The sequence below is a fragment of the Mercurialis annua genome, linkage group LG3, assembly GCF_937616625.2.
Source record: "Mercurialis annua linkage group LG3, ddMerAnnu1.2, whole genome shotgun sequence".
NCBI classification, from domain to species: domain Eukaryota; kingdom Viridiplantae; phylum Streptophyta; class Magnoliopsida; order Malpighiales; family Euphorbiaceae; genus Mercurialis; species Mercurialis annua.
This window is the reverse complement of record NC_065572.1, coordinates 73,312,887-73,320,951: the sequence shown is the minus strand read 5'-3', so window position 1 is coordinate 73,320,951 and position 8,065 is coordinate 73,312,887. Positions and strand designations below refer to the sequence as shown.

At 30.9% G+C, this 8,065-nt stretch overlaps 1 pseudogene; it reads right to left on the bottom strand.

Moving 5' to 3' along the window:
- Positions 1-7,949: 7,949 nt before the first annotated feature.
- Positions 7,950-8,025, bottom strand: LOC126676036 (small nucleolar RNA Z122; annotated as a pseudogene).
- Between the last annotated feature and the right edge of the window lie 40 nt (positions 8,026-8,065).

Genomic DNA, 8,065 nt, shown 5'->3' with positions numbered 1-8,065 from the left:
TAAGTCAAGGTGGAGAGTTTATTATGTGATGCAATTTGGTGTCCTTGTGATTTGCTGAAGAAGGTTTCAGGATTAATCTTGTTGGGTGTATTCGCCAAGGTGGAGATTGTTGAGTTATGGCTCATATTGTTCCTATTTGGATTAGGACATATTGTTCCTATTTAGATTAGGATACTTAATCCTTTGTTTAGCATTGTTTTCATTTTAGGATTTATAGTCTAGTTCCTTATTGGATTAGGACTTAAATTGTGTCTTAAAGGTTCACTATAAATAGAGGTGATGACCCTATTGTAAACTAACAACAAACATATAGAATAAATTCTCTCTCTGCCGTGGAGTAGATCACATTGATCGAACCACGTAAAAAATCTTGTGTGATTTTTTTCTCTTCTCTTATTTATTTTCTACTGCGCTAACAAATCTCTCGTAAGAAAAGAAACTTCCATAGAAGGAAATTAAAAGAAAAAAAAAGGAAGATAACGTGAGAAGGAGAAAAAGACAAACAAATGGCTGATTTTGGCAAGGAGATGTTCACGTGATTATTACAAGAAATATGACATAAACAAAGAACAGGACATAACGTACGGTAAAACTATTACCTCCCTTCACTTTTTTTTTTAAATTTTTCTTATATTACATTTAAAAAAAATACATGGTTAACAAATGAATCAGATATTTCAACTCAAAAAACAAGAAATCTAATCAAATGACCAATTTCTCAAAATGTGGTCAAAAACAAGTACTGCAGTGCAGCTTTCCCTAGCCAATAGACAGTTGGGTCGGGCAAGCATTCTTAAAGAAATCAATGAAGAATTTTAATTTTTGTAATACAAAATGTGAGATTTTTAAATGATGAATATTAAAGGATGGTAAATTTTTAAATGGAAAAACTCATTATCATTTTGTTCAAAAAGCTAGCTCTTTCTATAAAATTGTTTTTTTTTTACTTATCTAATGTTTGATTTTCCATGTCTTTTAATGGAATCGAAATAAAATATTTTTATCACTAAAGGACTAAAAAAACAAATAAAAATATATAAAATAAAAATTAAGTAAATGTACTAGACAAAATATTTGTACGGAAAAATCTTTCTGAATAAAAGTGATAAAGTATGAGAACTTCAGAATGAGTTAAGCCATTCTAAATTTATAAATCTTTACAGCTAAAATTTATATATCTTTCAACTGAAAAACTATTGGGCAAGTTCAAAACCACATAACTAAAATGTTTTTTGTTAAGTTTTGTATATTTAAACAGTAGAATAGTATTCATCTTGGGGTTGCATTTATAATATTGCATGTAGCAAACTGATGTACACTTCTGTAGAACAGCAATTTTATTTTCCGTATGACGCAGCTATAGCGATGATTGTGATGCACTGTCTACAATCCTTCTCATTTATGATTTCTAAACTAGTTATTGTATAGTTTTGTTTTTGTTATTATTATTGAGAGTGAATGCTGGTGGGAGATATTTAACGACAGTCACAGCAGACAACCGCTATACCATTTGAATTATAACTCACTGGTTAATGCAGTCGTAATTTGAAAGGCTTTTTTAGCTAATATGAAAAATGCTAATGCTATATATAGTTATATGCATTTATAATTAGTTTCATGCCAGCTTTGTCAAGTTCATTTTTTTAGCTATATTAAAATTTTAACATAGTACTCAAGGCTAAAGAAAACAAGGACCACAACAAATCAATGTATACTACGTAATATTTCTAAGAGTTTCAACTTTCAAGTACGGTGTCTCTTTTTTTCTTTTCAATGAAGGCTTACAAATATTTAAATTAAATAGGCTTAAAACATGCTTTGGTTCATGATTTTGTTTGTTCATTATAGTTATATCACGTGGTTTGGTTATGAATAGGGATATAATCATCTGGGACTATTTGAGTTTAATCTCACACCAAATCAATCGCGGAATCAGAACTCAAATTCAGTAAGGTCGAAATTTTACGTCCTTACAAGAAAAAAAACGCCCCTATCGTTTGTAGGGGCGGTTAAAACATGAAAAAATTTCTTTTTTTTTAATTTTTTCCCGGCGATCGCCCATGCATCGAATTAAATATCAATTAAAGAGACTCAGGAGTCTAAACGATCCTCTCTAAACACAAAAAAATAATTAAATCTTGTATAATATTTATATTTTTATACTTTTAAGTGTGTGTTTATGTGTCATATAAATCCGTCAAATTGTATATTTTATATAAAGAAAACATTTTAAAAATAATAGAAATGTTTATATTGTTTGAGTTCGATTTTGAAAAATTAAGTCCATTTGAACTCAAACTGAGGTTCATTGAATTCGTAGTGTGATATACATAATTAAAACTCGACTCTACTAAATCCTTAGTTAAAAATATGAAACAATAATATATATATATATATATATATATATATATATATATATATATGATAATATGAAGCTCCTGGCTGGGGTTCGGCATGTTTGTACCCATTCTTCAATAATGGAGTGATAGCTGCATGTAATTTGGAACTCTCTAGCTCATGGAAAAGCTTCTTTTCTGTAATGGTCACATGGCAAAGCACACTCATTTAAATCTTTTCACTAATATTATAAACAAGGCAAAACTCATACGAAGGCCCCTCTACTTTATCTATTTTGTTCGAGATGCCCTTGACGCAAAGTTTGTCACGTTTGGATCCCTGTACTTGTTAATATTTCAATTTTAAGGCCCTTTTGTGGATGGAAAATGGAAAGTGTAATTCACTCTCCGTTAATGAGAGTATGAAAAGAAAAAAAACTGTGACCATTTCACTTTTAATCCACATAAATACACATAAAATTTAAGGACCTTAGGTATATTTTTCCTTTTCTTGACTTCATCTTCTTCACCAACAAACAGAGCAGATAATTAAACTCTGGTAATCAACACACAAATAAAAACATAAATTTCTAGCTATTTGAATTGGAAGAGCTAAAATTTATACAAAGTACTCAGTTTATAATAATTACTCTAAGGATTCTCAAAAAAATAAAATTACTCTAAGAATATCTCAGGCGTTGCCAAATGATCCGTCGTGAATTGACACCGAAACAATTGCCAAATTTTTGAGCTGCAATTGCTGAAAATATGACAAAAATCATTGCCAATATCATAACTTCTTCCAATAGTGCGAGCTCCATCTTAATTTTCATCCCACTCTAGAACTTGATGCTGTAATGGAGGCCACCAAGATATTACAATTAACCCTTTTTGTTTTGGCCATTTCTAGAGCTCACCATTTTGAAGCAGCAGCTTGTTCTTTGGGTCCAGCTTCAAAGACATTCACGACAAAACTACCATTTCAATGATCACATAAAGATTATTAAAACATGGGTTTAGATTATTGAAAAGAGGTAGCTCAAAATTTAAGCTTTATACAGCGAACCCATACAGCAAACATGCAATTAGAAATTAAAGCAAGTGGGCAATTATATACACTTTTAAGAACAAGATAGATAACAATTGCACTAAGTAATTGGTTGAGAAACTTTTTCAAAATAAAGGGAAAAATCGACTTGATGGAAAAAGAAAATGAGGCAGCTAAAGATTCACCTACTTCAGATCAAATCCAGTCATAAACATTTTTGCACACTAAAAAGCATATCAACACAGATTCAAAAAAATGGTGAAACTAGCAGCAAGACTCGGACTAATCATTTGAGGAATTATAAAATTGTGTCTATCAATTGGAAGAGGCCGGATAATGGTTGGATTAAAATTAACACCGACAGGGCCTTTAACCCGTTGACGAAGATTGCGAAAGCAGGAGGGTTAGCCCGTGATGCGCTCGGTAATTGGCTCGGCAGTTTTATGATGTGCATCGGCAATGATTCGGTCATTGGAGCGGAGTTTAGAGGTGTTTATCATGGTCTTTTGCTTGGGTGGAAGTTGGGAGCTAAGAAAGTTCTCCTTGAAGTGGACAACTCGTTGGTAGTTGAGAAGATCAATTCTAGTTCTTATGCAGCTGGTTATTCAGGCCTCCTTGCTTCTATCCATGGTCTTCTTAAGCTGGACTGGGAAGTTGTTATAACACATGTTTACAGAGAGGCAAACATGGCTGCAGACCACCTTGCTTCTATGATGCATGATAATAGCATTGGTATATACTGGCATGAACAGCCTCCTACTAGCCTTATTCCATGGTTATTTCATGATATGCAAGGGATTTCTTATGAGCGTAGAGTTCTTAATTAGTTTTGTCTAGGCTTTTGCCTCCTTTCTTGTACCAAAAAAATAAAATAAAAAATAGTAGTTCAATTGTCCCTAATCACTGAATGAAACACACATACACATATAAAAGATAAAAACAACCTGCAAAATCATTGGATCTGATGAATCAAACACACATTTTTATGAGACGGTTCATCTATCGCCGGAACTATCGGATTCTGGAAGTCAACATCAATAACCCATAGGATCAACCTCATTTCTCTTCACCTTTCTTTTCTCCTCTAATGGCAAATCAAACAACGCTTTCGCAGCTTTTATTCATTTCGCGACGGACCTCTGACACAAGCGTCTCCGATCTCTGAAACTAGTTTTTGAATATTGATAGGGCGTGACGCTGAAAGATCTATAACTGGGATTTGTTCATCGAGTTCGAGTTGTGGAATTAGATTGAAATTTAGATCTTTGTTCAAGGTTTTGAATAAATTATGGATCATCAATATCACTTAGATCGGTTTTTTTATTTGTGGTTTGAAGTTCAGCATTTTCAAGGAAGAAGCCATAAAATTTGTTTTGTTTTACATATTTTTATTAAGTTGTGATTTTAGTTGTTATAAGTACAAAAAAATAATGCCACGTGGATCTGAATATATGGAAAAAATTCTACATCACCTTTTTCTGTTAACTAACGGAGAGTGAGTTACACTCTCCATTTTCTATCCACATAAGGGCTTTAAAATTGGAATATTGACAAGTACAAGGATCCAGACGTGACAAACTTTACGTCAGGGGCCTCTCGAACAAAACAGGTAAAATAGAGGGGCCTCCGCCTGGATTTTGCCTATAAACAAATGTGCTGTTTTTAGCAGAACGTTTTTCACTTTCCTTTTAAAAAACAAAAAGAAGCACTTTTAATTTCTTTTTACTTAATAAAAATAAATTGATGAGGAACCTGTTTCTGAACATGACCAAATTGCATTTATATACAAAAGCTTCAAAAGTTTTTTTAATTTTTTTATAAACTTTTGTATAGTTTATTAGTAAGCGAATTTATTTGTGTTTGATAAATTTATAGATTTATTTAATCATTATAAATCTTTTATAAACTGAATTTTACCATATAACTAAACCGAATAAAAGATATATAACTCAATTGACATGCAAACAACTAAAAATAGTAATTGCAAAAATATGTTTAGCAAAGAATCAAGAACATGAATTCAATAAATAGTCATTTAATAATGCCAATTTAAGTAGAATTTGATGCTACTAATTCATCAAACAATAAAGCACATTAAAATTGTAGAATGTAGGCAGATTGGATAATATAATTAAGAAGATATTTTGATGAAATAGTAAAAGATATACAGCTCACCAGGACTCAGAAAAAACACAAACATATGGTTATGTACTGGCTTAAATAGCTTTGCTAGCTCAATTATGTACCCCCACCACATACCAATATAACATATACATGACACATGTATATATACTTTGTTCAATATTTTGAATTGATTTTATTCTTTCATATTGAGGAAAAAAACACATTGGTGATTTTATATGATGAGAGGAATATTTGCCAATTCCGCCAAATTACTAAGTACAATTTTGCATACGGTATCAATTTCATTCTTTTATTTGTAAGAAATAGTGATGGTATCACTATTTTTTCTCTCTACCCTCTATGTTTGACAAATGATATGAGATGGCTTATAGATGAACATGGGTGAAAAAATTGTAATTTAACAAATTTCATTACAAAGGATAAATAATAAGTAAAATAAAAGAATAATATAAGGCTGAACTACCAAATAAATCAATTTATTTAATAATACTTTCGATTATATTTAACCTTTTTATAATTAATTTTATTCTAATTGTAGCCAATCAAAACAAAATATATCCAAACATTCGATTGAATTTGGCTGTATAATTGAAAGAAATAAATTAAAATAGGCTTTGATTTATCTTTCTTCAAAATGTCTATAAAATTATAAAGTAATTCAAATGTAATTTTTTTTAAAGATCAATTTATAATTTTATCTTAAATCAAATAGATTTAACATATTTGGTAATGCACGATTTAAGAATTGTAAAACTCAAAAAGTATGACTTGATTTAAAATAGAAAAAATTGAAATTTAACCAAAAATTCGATGGAAACCTCACCCCTTCAACTCGCCTTTTACACCTAAAAATTTTATGTGTATAAGTTGGATTACCAAAAACTCTTATTTATACAATACTATCTACTATAAAAGATTTAGGATATTAACTTTAAATCTCATAAACGATGTTTGATTTTGAAAAAGTTTAGTCCCAAAAATCAGAATTATAAAAGTCTAGATTATCTTAAATCACATGATATTTACAATTTACTTTTAATACTTGATTAATTGATGATCTTTAATGGCAACACATTAATACAAACGAAAAACCTGAAAAAGATTGCGCCGCGGAATTCGATAATCTGAAAAAAGAGCTGGAGAAGAGCAAGAAGAAAAGATGAAGCATAAAGAGGAATCTATTCAGAGACTACTACACACTGTCCAGTGTCCATTACCACGTTCCAGTAGTAATGAATTTGCACGGCAGTGAATATTTGAATTTTAACAGTAACTGCAGTAGAAAAGTGAAAAATATTTCTCGTTAAAATGTGTGGAAAATGCTAGTAAAATAAAAATGCTAGAAGACAAAATAGTTGGTCCAATAAGACTAGTCAAATGAGAACATTTATTAATTATCATTTCAGGGAACAAGAAGTGAAGAAAAAAACATAAATAGATCAGATCATGCCCAAGAAAAAATATGGATAGATCCAACGGCTATCTAGTAGGATTGGTAACAGGGTATTCTATAGAGGTAGAGTAGTGGAATAAAATAGAAGCCAGGCATCACCGTCCAAATGTCAAATCAAGAAGTAGCTTCAAATACAAATCTTAATTAGGACAAAATGGTCAAATAGGAGTTATCAAATTTAAAGATGGATAAATGAATGACCCATAGGACAATGACAAAACGAATTTTATAAATTAAAAAAAATTGCCTGCAAGCAACATTAGCTTAGGCACATGGGCTTGCCTTCTTAAATGATGCAATTTTGTAGGCCATCTTACCTGGGTCTTTTTGAATTGCACCAGTCTGGTTTTTTTTTTTTATCATAGTTGAGCTGTTCTCCATTCAATATAATCCAATTTAAGCATCACATTTTGATGAAATTTTCAAAATTATTTTCATTTTTCCCAAAATATCATTATAAGTGACGAATAATTGGATTTTCAAATTAGAATTGGCCTTAAAAACTTCAAAAACGCATTTAAAGAGCCTTATTCAATTAGACTAGGCCTAACTGGCCACCTCAATTTTCTTAAATAGCACATTTACACTAATATAAAACTAATCCAGAATTAGTTAAACCAATTAGCAAAACACCAAAAAGAAAGACAAAAGATCACATGCTATTATGCCATCTACAGTTTCACATCCAATTGGTAATGGCATGAATTGAATAGTTAAACAGTTTTTTTAATATAAAATCCAAAGAATCTGGCAGAGAATCTGCCCAAGTCAGCATAAATTTTTGGAACTTGACCCATATATGTTTGATCCAGGCGGGGTCACTCATGGTCCACCGACCATAATCTTCACCCAGATCAATCATCCCATTACAAAACAAATCACTTAACATTATAAAAACACAGCAACTTAAATCCTAAATTTTAAAAATATATTTGCGTTTAAGATATTTAAAAGAAGGGGGCAAGGCTTCAGGATCAGACTGACATGCAAAAAATTAATCAGAAGAGCTGGCGCTTCTGTTAATCTTGGCAGCATTTCCCAAAACGCCACCACTAAACAACAGAAAAGCTAATAAAACTTAAT